We start from the raw sequence: 15,865 nt of genomic DNA, 5'->3' as shown, positions 1-15,865 counted from the left end.
ACAGCAGTTTTGGAGATTGAGTTTATCTGTTCATGTGAGATGAAAATGCCAAAAGTTACCGGGAGCGTCACGTGTGTTTCAGTATGCGTGTAGTAAAAGCGCGTCTCCACCATTCATAGTATGATTTTCATACATACAGCTAGGCAAACGGAACATACCGGATTCATATTAAAACGGTCTTTTTGCATTTCAGTTTTCACAGACACTAGTCCATATCGCGATTTGAATTAAGTGACAGACCATATTTGATTTATGAATCCAAAAAACGACGAATTTACGTGGCATTTCGCGCTATAGTAGATTCGGTTTTTATGAATGGAGGACGACGTGATCCCGTCTGTGTTTTGGCGGAGGAGACATAAACGCGCGACCATATTCTATAGTCTTTGGTATACATCCGCGTTAAACTATCAAGGTGAAAGTCATCATAGTTTGCGTAGTTTAGACCCAGCTCCCAACCCAATTTTGAGAATAGATTAACGGCGATATTTTTTTTATCGCCCGATAAAAGTCTCACGTTAACGCAGCACGTTAACGCGATAACGGCCCACCACTAATATATATATATATATATATATATATATATATACACATACATGCATACATATATATATATATATATACACACATACATACATACATATATATATATATATATATATACATATATATATATATACACACACACATACATACATACATACATATATATGTATATATATATATATATATATACACATACACACATATATATATATACATACATATATATATATATATATATATATATACACATACATATATATATATATATATACATACATACATACATACATACACACACACACACACACACACACACACACACACACACACATATATATATATATATATATATATATATATATATATATATATATATACACACACACACACACACATATATATAAATTCAATATAAATGTATTAATTATTAATTTATTTATGTATATACTAATATATAAAAATAAAAAGTTTAAATATATAACATAAATAAATAAATACACACACATATACACATAAAATGTGTTACATATTTAATTATATATTTGTAAAAATGTTTATATATATATATTTTTTTATAATTAGTTAATTAATTAATATGCTTTTTTTAGGTTTAGAGTTAATGATTTTAACTATTTCAACTGCTGACAAGTAGTTTTCAAAAGGAAAAAAGTGGAGAACTTTCACGAATCACGTGACACGTCATAGTCGTTGATTCTGTGTCGTTTCAACAGACTATTGCATTCCTTGCTGATTTACCAAGCTCAACTCTGTCAGGATAATAATTCCAGGGAATATTACTCATAAGCAAGTGTAGCTGAGTCACAGGCGGAGGATACGAGGAGATATCGCTGAAGTCACAAACAAGACGTTAGCAGACAGTAATGACCCACGTGAGACCGGACAGGAATGCGTTTTTATATGGAAGACCGATGGGGCCAAAAGTCTTTAAACGGGAATGCAAGAAATTTGACTGTCAACATGACATACTATTAATACTTACATGACATCTATTTATTTTATCTCACAATTCTGACTTTTTTCTCACAAATGCAAGTTTATATCTCCTAGTTCGGACTTTATAACTTGATTTAACTCAACAATAGTGAGGGGGGAAAAAAAACCGAGCCGAGGGCAAAATAGAGAATGACAAGGTTTTTTTCCTTATCAAAGTTGTAAAATTTTAATCAGAATTTTGAGAATAAAGTCAAAATTTGAAACCCAAACTCAAATTTACCATGGCTCCATAGACTGCTATTCGAAAAATGTCATTTTCTGCAAACAGATAAGCTCCGCCCACAGAAAAAAAAAACTCATCACTGTTTGCAAACACTGAATTAGTCTATTCATTTACTTTAGCACAGTAGATATTAGTAAAGCAATGCTGCTATAAACTAAAGAAACTATATGTGGGCAAATCTTAAGGTTACACATTCACAAACATGGCTGGAATGTGCGCGCATTGAGAAACACGTTCAAATTTGTCATCTTCACACAAAAAACAGTGTGTATTTACATGTACTAAAGAAGCACAGTAAAAACTGATGACTTAAACTAGTCAGAATGTGCTTTTCTACACATACAAAAGCACAATCAAAATCGCTGTTAACGCGGACAAATAAATTTCCCGTGTTCCGTTTAAAGACTTTTGACCCTGTTGGCCTTCCATAGTCTAATGCAGTTTCAGTGAGTTATTCTGGAGCTTTCATATGGAAGTCTTTAAACAGAATGCACGAAATTTGACTGTCAACATGACATACTATTAACAGTTTACATGACATCTATTTATTTTATCTGACAATTCTGACTTTTTTCTCGCAAATGCAAGTTTATATCTCCTAGTTCAGACTTGATTTAACTCAACAATAGTAAGCTCTCAGGGGGAAAAAGCCAGAGCCAAGGGGAAAAGAGAGAATGACAATTTTTTTTTCTTATTAAGAGTTGTAAAATTTTGAGAATAAAGTCAAAATTTGAAACCTAAACTCAAATTTACCATGGCTCCATAGATTGCTACTCGAAAATTGCCATTTTCTGCAACCAGATAAGCTCCGCCCACTGAAAAAAAACTCATCACTGTTTGTAAACACAGAATAAGTCTATCAATTTACTTTAGCACAGTAGATATCACTAAAGCAAAGCTGCTATAAACTAAAGAAACAATATGTGGGCAAATCTAATGCGTTCTGTTTAAAGACTTTTGACCCTGTTGGCCTTCCATAGTCTAATGCAGTTTCAGTGAGTTTAGGTGATAGTGGAGCCCCGCGGCTCAGATCACATCCCCCGCTGCTTAGTGCAATATCCTGTGGACGATCTCCATCGGTGGGGCCAATGCCGAACAGATGTTGCGATTGCAGCCCCCGCTGAAGTTCAGGGCAGAAGGATTCCTCCCGTCTCCCCGAATCAGCCTGTCAAAGCCATTACATCTCGCATGTGCCACCGCCGCACAACCCGTGGCTCCAGACGCCCGCGGCGGGATGAGCCTCAGCCACGGACATCACGGGGGTTTTTAACGGCACGCTTTGATCCGCCGGCCAAATGGTGTTTTTAAGAGACACTTGTGCTTTGACACCAGCTCTGTAATGTAAACTTCCTCTCTGTTGTTATTGAGCAGCGAGGAGCCTCTTACTGTCCGCCCTGCGGGTTTTCAACCACTTACACGGTGGTTATGTCAGCTTTTAGTGTTGGGTCAGTGGTGGCTTTCTGTGAGTTTACACACAACCTAAAAAGCTTATTTAAAAGTTAGAACCTAATATAATAATATATGCCATAAATGCATCATCTGAACGCTGAATAAATAAGCTTTCCATTGATGTATATGACTAAGTTCTTAGCAATGCATATTACTAATCAAAAATTAAGCATTGATATATTTATGGTAGGAAATTTACAAAATATCTTCATGATCTCTATGTAAAGGTTTTGTGGTCCAGGGTCACATATATTAAATTAAATTGTAATATATTAATATTATAAATATATAATTTTTTAATACAATGTTTATATAATATATAATGTATATAGTACAAATTATGGCTGTTTTTGTGAGCATTAAATATAATAAAATTATTATTGTTAAAAATATATTTTGAAAATAGCAATACAATAATAATCTTATATAATATTATACTAATTTATTATATAATATTCACATTAAAATTATTTTTTGCAAAATATTTTAATATATTTAGATTTTTGTACATAAATTCTAAAATAAATTATGTAACAAATTACAAATAATATATTATAAAATTACATTTTAATATATTTATATAAGATATATTTTTAAAAATTCTAAATGTATATATTTAATAAATTATAACTATTTTGTGCATATTTTACAATAAATTATGTAAAGAATTAAAAATATTAATGATACATTTACATTTTAATATATTAATATGTTAATAAATTATAAAATGAAATTATATGTATATTACTTATATAATAAAATTATATTAATTATATATAAATAAAATACAATTAAATATATATAAATAGTATAATCATTTATAATACATTAATTCATTTTATTTATTATAAAATAAAATGCACAATTATTATAAATACATTTTTAAAATATTATTAAGACCACAAAAAAAATAAAAATAAATAAATACAATGTCTTAAACTGTGCTCAGATTTTCCTAGACGTCAGAGTCTGCGATGAAAAGTCAGAGATTTCACCATGAACTCCAAGAATTTTACATGCCAACTACTGACCCATTTGGGTCTATTTTTAGAGAAACATCTTATTGAAAGTTGCTATTTAAATACAATTTAATCCAGTAAACTCAAGCAGGTCTTGACCTCTAACCCCGCGATTTTAAGGCCTAACAAAGTGTCATCGCCCTACTCTAACGGTGAGCAAACGTGCCCCAATGTAAGACAAATAAACCACAGAGCACTGTCTGTTTTACAATAACTGAATCTCAATAATGTAAACATCTGCGCTGCGTGTCCGGAGCTGTTAAACACGTCTGAACCGGCGCTAGGCCACGAGCCAAAGCCTTGACAAACCGCCGGGGATTTTCTGCTATCAGACATTTGTCTGAAACATGTAGGATTCTATCAGCGATGATGATCCGTGCGCATAAACCCTCGGCTCTCCGCTGTCAGGAGTTCTTTAGGTATTAAAGGAGTATCATCCGGTTACCGCATCCCTTCAGGAATTCATTAAGTCCCGAATCAAAGCCGGGCGAGAGGCCGAGAGGATCCCCATCACTTCTCATAGCGAGCCGAGCATCTCCTCTTTGATTTCAAAGCGTCTCGTGGCGCCCGATGGCCTTTCAGGAGACGCAGATTCTCTGATTTCATTCTGCGTAATTAGATGGTGCTTGATGCGTGATTGTCTCTGCTTGATGAAGGCACGAATGCGGGATCTTTTCCCAAGAGCTCGGAGCAGAGTCGTTGAATTAGTCTACTCTAATGCAGTTCTTCAGTACAGCGGGAGGTTTTCGAAGCACTTTAGTCTGAACACCAAAAGCTCAGCGTCAAGCCAAAACTAAGATGCTTAGGGCTCATTCTATAATTTTAACAAAATTGTAGCAATAGCCAACAATACATTGTATGGGTCAAAATAATACATTTTTCTTTTATGCCAAAAATCATTAGGATATTAAGTACAGATCATGTTGCATTAAGATATTTTGGAAATTTCTTACCATAAATATATCCAAACCGAATTTTTGATTAGTAATATGCATTGCTAAGAACTTAATTTGGACAACTTTAAAGGCGATTTTCTCAATATTTTGATTTTTTTTTTTTTGCACCCTCAGATTCCAGATTTTTTCCAGACATCAATTAAAAGCGTATTTATTCAGCTTTCAGATGATGTATAAATCTCAGTTTTAAAAAATTTACCCTTTTTTTTTAATCAACTTTATGTTTTTTTTAAACATACATAATAGATATTGTTAAAGTAAAACAATAAGCATTAATTGCATTTAAATTAAGTATTTATTTTGATATTCTAGTTATACATATATAAAAGTTTTTATTTGTTCATTAAGTAGCCAATATGAGTAAATAGTCGGTATGTTATGTATAAAATATATTATAATATTTAATTAATTACATGTATATATTTTTATATAATAAAATGATGGATAATACATGATATACTGGCTATTTAGTGGTATTATATTGTCCATTCACTTCTTTAATAATATATGTATATTTACATATTAAAATAAACAATATTCAAAATAACAAGTGTATAAAAAGTGTATTTTTAATATTTTAAATATTATTACTAATATTATATTTTTTTAATTAGATCTCCAACTAACTATTGCCAGTATATTACTATGCTTGTATTATATTTTGCATATTCACTTATTTAATAATATATGTAAATATACATATAAAAAATATTCAAAATAATGTGTATAAAAAGTATATTTTTTAATATTATATATTATTATTGTTATTACTACTACTATATATATTTTTCCTTTCTATATTTGATCTCCAATTACCTATTGCCAAGTATATTATTATGCTTGTATTATATTGTCTATTCACTTATTTTATAATACATGTAAATATACATAATAAAATACATAATATATATGTATAAAAAGTGCATTTTTACCAATATATATTATTATTATTGTTACAAATATATTATTAAATTAATTTAAAAATGATATATATATATATATATATTTTTTTTTTTTTTTTTTTTTTTTTTTAATTAATATATATATATATATATATATTTTGACTGTCTATATTTGATCTCCAATTATCTATGGTACAATGATATGGTTTGAATTATTTTCAGATTTTAATTCAAATAAATATTATAATTAGAGGTTAATCTGATCAAGACATCAACATTTAGTAGGCCAAACAAGGCCTGCCATTGAAAATAGGAGTCAAAACGATGAAATTGCCAACTATGTTACCTCTCAACCCGTACAGATTCTCTATAACATACAGACAGAAAAAGCATATTTGTAATTTGTAATTTGTAACTTTGTAATATCAACATTGTGTTTAATGATTAGGCTTGATTAAGTCACACTGATAGAATAGATCAACAGATACCAATACTTGTTTTACTGAGAAAGCATATAAGACGCGGCCAATCAAAGCCAGAGATGCAGTTTACATGAGCGGCGGATTCACACTGACACTTCAAAGATCCTGCTCTTCTCCAGGACAGAGAGCAAAGAAACTTCACAACTCAACTACCAAAACCAAAGACCAGCCTCAGCTTCTCAAGCTGCATCTCTTTTCAGACAATCCAGACCATTCAATAATATCACCGAGATGAAATATCGCATTACATTGTGCAGCGGCCCTCAACCTGAAAATACAAGTCAGGTGTGTTTTGATAAAGTCACAGAGAGGAGAACAACAACGCAATGCTAAATGCATGAGAAAATATCATCAAATCATGAATAGGTAAAGTAGCAAAATAAATACTATACAGAAATGCTTCATTTTAAGTAACTTGCATATTTGTATTTTTATACATCACTTTATTAATAAATAAGTGACCCTGGACCACAAAACCATTTGAAATTGAGATTTATACACCATCAGAAAGCTAAATAAATCAGCTTTCCATTGATGTACGGATGTTAAAATAGGACAATATTTGGCTGAGATACAACTATTTGAAAACTTGGAATCTAAAGGGGTGCAAAAAAATCCAAATATTGAGAAAATCGCCTTCAAAGTTGTCCAAATGAAGTTTTTGGCAATGCATATTACTAATCATTAATTAAGCTTTGATATATTTAATGAAAGAAATTTACAAAATATTTTCATGGAACATGATCTTTACTTAATATCCTAATGATTTTTGGCATAAAAGGAAAATCAGTAATTTTGACCCATACAATGTATTTCTTGCTACTTAAGACAAATATATATTTAACTATTTTGTATTTAATTATTTATTACACTTTTGGGGTTTGAAGTAAGTAATTTTCTAGTACTTTATAAAAGATTAAATATATATTCATCCTATTATACCTATGCATATATAATTATATATGCATTTAAACACAAAAACACATCATTTTTGGGTTTAAAATCAATGTTATTCAGCAGTAATTATATTTTTTAACAATAAAATAACCTATAACTTTATTATACATTTATAAAACAATTTTATTACTTTTTATCCTCTTAGTTTTTGACACCAAAAGATGTGTGTCCAAGAGAAGGAAGGTTGCATGACGGCCTCATCCTCAAAAACCACGAATAAAACCACATGAGGTCAAAGAAAATACGACCCAGATGACATTAAAAACAGGCTGTGGGTTTAGTACCGTCTCAGGCCCGTACAGCAAAGCGAAGCCACAAATAATTATGTTTTTGAGTAATTATGAGTTTTGCAACTAATTCGAAAACAGCAGTGACGAATTATCAGCTTCTAAACATTTAATGCCAGTGATTGGTTACGGCGGAAAATATGGCGGCACCTTGCGATCTGATTGGCTAAAGTTGATGTACAAAATCTTACTCTTCGTTTGCACTAATGGCGCAATGCAAATCAACAGGAGGTGATTAAAACAAGCAGAAAGATTTCAGAACGTCAGCAAATAAGGTTTTGTTGACGCTCAAGCAGGTACAACAATAAGAAGATAATAAAACTCCAGCAGTATCTTTTGTCCGGCATAAAACAACACACGTTTTCGGGGGTCACCGACTCCATTCACTCGCCACAATGGAAGGACTTCAGAGGAGCTCGACTTCCCCGGGATTTCTTGACCTATTGACAGCGGACTGACCTTATATACTCCTGTGAGAAAGACTATTGTCCTGTGGAGTCTTAGCAAGACAAACAAGAGAGGGAAAAAAGAGCTCCCTGCGGTCCTTAAAGAGTCTTAAGACAATCCAGCTAACAGGACAGAGCAAAGCCCTTCAGAACGGGACGTTAATGGCCATCAAACTGCAATAACTTTGAAGTCACTTATGAATGCACTTAGAGATGTATAATTACTCGAAATCATTATGTTCAATTTGGAAACGGTCCTGAAATTCCTCTGCAAATAGCCTGGAACTATGTGCGGAGAGCTCCAGACATCTGGCACGTTTTAGTTGCGTGGAATAAAAACAGCTTTGAGTGATTATTCCACGGTTTGTTCACCTGGAACCGCCGAGGCTTTATTCGGCGTTAATTGGCGGCGACGTGAATGCCGACTCGCTCTCGCTCTTGTCTTAACTTCTGAATCGTCTCGGCGGGGAGTTTTACTCAGTTTCCATTCAGGCCGGCGGTATTTTCAGCTCCTCTGCTTTCGCACCATTCGCTTCATTAAATTCTTCTCCAGTGAGAAAGGGCTTGACGGACACTGAGAGAGCGGGACATGTGAAAAAGGCTCCAGGGGAGATGAAAGAGGCCCCTGCGGCCCGGGGCCCCGGTGACCGTCAGCTCGGCCGGACCTGAATAATCCTGAATGGGCCCGTCGTTCTTTCACATCCTTTATTCTGACTGCTAGAACTCTTCATCGGGCACAATGGCAAATGCACTAAAACTGTTTTCTCATGCTAATGGATGTGAACTCACTCCCACCGAATGCTTTTTGCGCTTTTCCTCCAGGATTTAAAAGGGCCAATTAAAGCTTTTTTTTTTTTTTTGCCCTGTTATGGCTCTTCTATATCTCAGTGAATTTTTAGCACACAACAAACGGCGTAACGGCCGAGACAGATCACAGATTGCTTTTTGGGAGGAGGGGGGGGGAAGCGAAAAGCAAACAGTAAACAGAGAAAGAAAAAGTCTGAAGAGCAAACATCAGGTCTTTGGACTCTTAACAGCTCTCTGAACTTTGAATGCTGTTTGCATTCATTAGCCTCTATTAGACTGTTTACTTACTTAGTATCAATACAAAACAAGCATTTCCACATTTAAAACAAAAGAAAATGCAGTTTTAGTGCAAAGCTAAAAACATTGCATGTGTTTAAACTTCATAACTTCAGAAGGCAATTAAATTGCACATGCACTAAGACACTATGAAATATTAAACTCACAGGCGTTTATGAATAATCTAACGCATGCATGCTCTTTCTAACACGCTTGGATGACTAGATGTGTTTAGGATTGGTGCCTGGCACCTTCTGATCACATCTTCCCCCATATGGATCAAATTGCAGCAGAATGTTTGGGATTCCAATGTCAGGAGTCAAACAAGAGTCGAAAAGCAACGTTTCTGTACCTCCTAAAACTAACTTTTAACTTAAAACGGTTTTGCGCACCAGCAATGCAAAAAAGCAAATGTGACTTTTTTACACAATTGCATACAAATCCAAATCATAGCAATAGAACTCTTTAAAGTGTGCGTATGAATCACTTACCAGCTCTTAAGAGTGAATCGAAGCTCCAAACTCGCGCAAACACGATCAAACTCTTTCTTCACTGGAAACTTTGTGGCTCCAGAAAACAGAAGCGCGTCCCGCGAACATCCATCAAAACGCGTGCGAAGATCTGAGGCGGCTTTGAACCGTTTGGAAAGTTCAGCGGACACTTTCGGATATTCTTCTCCTAACTTTTAGGTTCCATCACTGAGAGCGAACGAATGAAGTTTTAATCTGCGGAAACATCGCACCCGCGACTAGAACAACAAGAGCGGCGCGCGCGCGCGGAACCGGAACGGAGAAGTTAGAGAAATAAAAACGACAAGAGTTTGTGAGCGCGACTGTTTGCGGTGAGACCCCGGGGTGATCTGTTTTCAATAGTCTCTCTCTCTCTCTCTTTCTCCCTCTCTCTCCCTCTCCCTCTCTCTCTGATGGGTCGGGCTTCACACAGAATGATCGCGCTGACAAAAGTTACATCAAGTTTCTTTACAAGGTCATCCTGGATGGGAAAAAAAAAAATCAAATACTGATCGAAAAAGTCTTTCTAAATATGTACAAAATGAAAACAAAATTTTAAAACGCATTTTAAATATGCATTTATTTATTTAAAGTTGTACTTATATTTAATCACAATTTATTTGTATTTAATTATTATTTATTTTATGTAACATTACAGTGCTGAAAAGCAAAAAAACAGACCATCAATATCGATGCATTTCGTCCCAGATCTCATCAGCCTCATTCATCACTTTTAGCTGACTGTGGGTCTGTATTTCGAATAGAAAATGGAAATGGGGTCAAAACGAATTCGTGTGAAGTTTACGGCAGATAAAACAACAATTAATTACGCTTAATTAACTCCTTATGAGACTAAAATAGATCATGCTTAAATCACCATTAAAACCAGGTTATTTTAGTACTGTAATTACATGTAGCTTTAATAGGCTCTAGTATATATGATCCACATTTTAAGGTGCAATTTTCATGCAAATGCATCAGTTACTACTTTTAATTGATGCACACAATAATGCCTTCCATGCTTTATGAAATGCTGAAAACAGAGATTTCATACTTTAAAATGATGCATAAATAAAATCTTACATGCATTTTAACAAAAAGATAAATAGAAACCTAAAACAACATGATTAGATACGTTTTACATAATGGATGCTCCAAATAGATGCATTTCATGTCTGTTAAATTGCATTGCTTTTCTATTAATGATTAAACATGTTTTTAAATATGAGCTGGTGCTATGGCATCAGTATTTTAAAGATTAATTTTAAATATGCACATATCAGCTCAGTTTTGGTGTTGTAAGAGTCTAAGTTAGTAATCTTAATTGCATTTGTGATGAACATGAGATGAGACTATGTGTAATATAGAAGAGAAGCCGTTGCACGCCGTACAGCTCTAATAATGACATCACCGCTCCGGCTCGCCATATGAGCTCATGCTTAGTGCACTAGCTAGTGATCATGCAACTCTACACTCTTAGAAAAAAAAGGTACAAATCTAGTCTAGTCACTAGGATGGAATTCTTTTAAAAAGTAGTAATATGTAGCTTTAAGATACTAATATGTGACACTAAGTAAAGGACAAAGATGTACTTTTGGAAACACTAGTTAAACCCAAGACAGTATTTATGCATTAAGACAGACCGGGGCTAGTTGTCACAAAAGTGTTCAACCACTGAATTCATATGCCTTAGAATAATGTTTTGATTCGTTAATGATTTAATGCATCAAACTAAAATTCCAATACCATTGTATTTTAATTATATAGATTACTTTCAATTATATGCTCTCACGATGAGAGTATTTTCTATGTATTTATGACCCTAGTCCACAAAACCAATCATATTGGGTCAATTTTTTTCAAATTGAGAATTATACATCTTATGAAAGCTAAATAAATAAGCTTTCCATTGAAGTATGCTTTGTTGAATAGGACAATATTTGGCTGAGATGCAACTGTTTGAAAATCTGAGGGTGCAAAAAAATCTAAATATTGAGAAAATCGCCTTTAAAGTTGTCCAAATGAAGCTCTGGCAATGCATAATACTAATCAAAAATTAAGTTTTGATATATTTACGGTAGGAAATTTACAAAATATCTTAGTGGAACATCATTTTTACCTCATATCCTAATGATTTTTGGCATAAAAGAAAAAAATATATTTTTGACTTTTTGCTACAAATATACCCATGCTACTTACTTTATAAAATCCATAAAAAATAAATAAAAATCTTGGCAAATAACTGATGTAATTTTAAGCTAACCAGGAAAAAAAAAAACTCTTATTAAATTATATATATATATATATATATATATATATATATATATATATATATATATATATATATAAAGCTTTATTTCCAAAAAAGGTTTTGTAATTAACTGGGGGAAAAAATCTATCATTAAAAAAAAAAAACTGAAAAAAAAAAAAAACTGAAAAAAAAAGAAATATATATATATATATATATTTTTTTTTTTTTTTTTTTTTAATAGATTTGATTTTAGATGAGTTAATTTTTTTATACATTATGTACATGTATTTATTTATAATAAATAAAATTAAATAAGTTTAACTTTAGGTCAACAAAAGGTTGAATTAAATATTTCACAAGCTATAATTATAGTTATATATATTTTGCAGTTTATTTCAGCTGAAAAGGCTGTTTAATGGCAGATTTCAAATGTGATAACATGCCCCATAGAGTCTGCACATGTTAAATGAACTGCAACCATTTGTTTTAAGCAATAATGGTGGAAACAGACAAGAATTTTAAATCTGTGTTAACACAGAAATTTAATTTTAAATTCAAATATATATATTTAATAGAGAAAAAAAGTGTGACAACTAGCCCCGGTCTACTTTACAGCTCATTTTTCTTTTTTGAGTATGATGTTAATTTGTACTTTTCACGTCTCTTTTTCCTAAGCCATCATTTCTTTTTTTAATAAAGTGCCTGATAAACACTGAGCAATTATTTGTCTGATTATGTATTTTATGAGTTTTAAATCAAATTGATTTGGCTTTTGTGCTTTTTACTGACCTTTTTCTTCTCATCTTCTCAAAATACAGCTGACACCACAGAAACCCCTCAACGTCCAGCAGAACTTCCAATGAGTGTCCTGTCAGAATTAGATTTCACATCAACATCAGATGGACGAACTGAATAATCATCACTGAGATGAACTAAGTCAGAATTATGCGATAGCGCCATCTAGTGTTTACAAGAACTTGGTGCTTCATGTAAGCAAGAGAGATGTAATAATGCATAATGCAATGAAGAAAACTGATGTAAACTATGCAAAAGGTTTATAAAATCATATTTAAGTTATATAAATGCAATGAAATGAAAAGATGTACTCATGCAAAAGCTTTGCATGACGGGAAATTGCTTTCAAACCGGCTTAATGTAATGAATATAATTTTTTTATTGAAAAAGGGGCATATGCTTAGTTAACATGCTGTGTTATTTTAGCATTATTTAGAGCCTATTATACATTGTATTGTAAAATTTTTGATTAACCTTTTATGTGCTTTTGACATTTTCATTAGCTTGTTCTTTTTAAATATTATTATTTTTAATTTTTAATTTATAAAAAATAAATAAATAAAAAATCTTGGCAAATAACTGTATATATATATATATTATATATATTATATTTATTTTTATTTTAGCTTTATTTCAAATAGCAAATAACTTAAATACTTTTAAGTTTAAGAAAAAAATATATAATATTTTAGCTTTACTGCAAAAAAGGTTTTGTAATAGATTTGATTGTATATTAGTAAAATGTTTTTTAATACATTTTATACATGTATTTATTTATAATAAATAAAGATCTTGGCAAAAAACTAAAATAAGTTAAAACATTAAAACTGTTACCTGTTAATATATATTATATAAATCTATTATTAAAAAATAAAAATAATAAATAAAATACAATAATATTTTTTCTTTGTTTGTTTAAAAATTATTATTTGCCAAGACAACATTTGTATTTCTTTCTTTTTATTTTATTTTTTAGATTATTTCATTTAATTTTATTTATATATAGTTTAATAAAAAAAAAAAATTTCCATTAAGCAGTTTAATGTTTCAAGTTAAACTTATTTTATTTGCCAAAACAACATTTGTATTTCTTTCTTTTTTGTATTTTTTTGTATTTTATTTTATTTTAGCTTTAGTTCAATGTAAAAAAAATAGGTTTTTAATAGATTTAATTTAAGATTAGTCAAATGTATTTTTATAATTTATAACTAATAACCCGGTTAACATGAACTAACATCGTAAACAACATATCTATATCATGTATTAATCTACTTAATGTTAATTTTAACATTCAGAAATGCATTTTTAAAATCAAAAGTTGTATTTGTTAAGATTAGTTAATATGATTGATATATTTTTATTAACTTTAACAAAGATCAATAAAGCACTAAAACAACTAAAACTAACATAAACCTGAAATAATTTTTTTTTTTATATTTTTGAAAGTCTTTGTGCTTACCAAAGCTGCATTTATTATAAAAAAATACAGTAAAAACAATAATATCATGATGATTTCTGAAGGATCATGTGACACTGAAGACTGAAGTAATGATGCTGAAAATTCATCTTTGCATCACATGAATAAATTTCATTTTAACAGATATTTACATAGAATACAGCAATTTTAAATTCTAATAATATTTCACAATATTACAGTTTTAACTGTATTTTTTATCAAATAAATGCAGGCAAAAATATTAATAATTGTATCAGTTAACATTAGTTGATAATACAATTGATCAATTATATATTATATATTATATTTTTATTTACAATTTTATTAACTAAAATATCCTAAACTTAAGCTTGAAAAAAAGCATATTTCTGAAGGATCATGTGACACTGAAGACTGCAGTAATGATGCTGAAAATTCAGCTTTGCATCACAGAAATAAATTTCATTTTAACAGATATTTACATATAATACAGCTATTTTAAATTGTAATAATATTTCACAATATTACTCTTTTTACTGTATTTTTCATTAAATAAATGCAGGCTAAAATCTGAATTATTCCAAACTTCTGACGCACATAATTATCCAAAAATGCCTGATGTCTTTCTCCATATATATACACAGTCCATAAAGGGAACATTTTCCATCTTTTTGGGGGTATTTCACAGTAACTTTATCTCTGGCCCACATGCTGGATGACATTTGACCATTAATATCCGCAGTTTTCCCGAGCGGCTTCCCGTTGCAGCGGTGTACTAAATCAGATATGCTGTGCTCATAATGAACGCCTCATCCCAGCGCTGACCCCCGCGACCTCTGGGCTTCATCTCTAATTGATTTAGATTCGGCCATCATGATACGCCTCTAATGGATGATGTGTCCGGTCGGACGCTCCGGGGTGGGATTCGGCGTGACCTCACAGCGCAGGCACAAGATGAAGGTGGAAACGTGTCGGGATGGATGTGCTTTAATCTGCTTTAATCCGTGCAAAAGCACTTCATTAGCGTGGATCGTTACGGCCAGATGACATCGGCCTCAACACACCTAGATTTCATGCAGCGGATTGATTTCCAGGAACACGGACAGGGTGGGATCGTCACGAATCCTTGGAGAAACCAGGCCCCGCAATAGGAAATTAAACACTTTAAACGCATAAAATTGAGGCTTCATTGTTAGTTAACTACATTAGCTGACATGCAGTGTTGTTTTAGCACTATTTATTGTTTTTAATAATATTTTGAATCAGCTTTTATTTATTTTTACGTCAAGTTTATGTTACGTTAATTTTTGAGTAATTTTGTTATGTGTTTTTGTCTTTTTTATTAGATTGCATTCTTTTGAAATATAACTGTTTAGGTTACGTTTTTATTTATTTCTCTTGCTTGCCAAGGCAACATTTATCATTTTTATTTATTTAAATATTTAAATTTTATTTTCGAAAGAAAAAAGTTTTTAATGGATTTAGGTTTGATTTAGTTACATTTAAAAAAG

Source organism: Garra rufa, chromosome 20 (assembly GCF_049309525.1).
Source record: "Garra rufa chromosome 20, GarRuf1.0, whole genome shotgun sequence".
NCBI lineage: Eukaryota > Metazoa > Chordata > Actinopteri > Cypriniformes > Cyprinidae > Garra > Garra rufa.
This window is presented reverse-complemented; position numbering follows the sequence as displayed.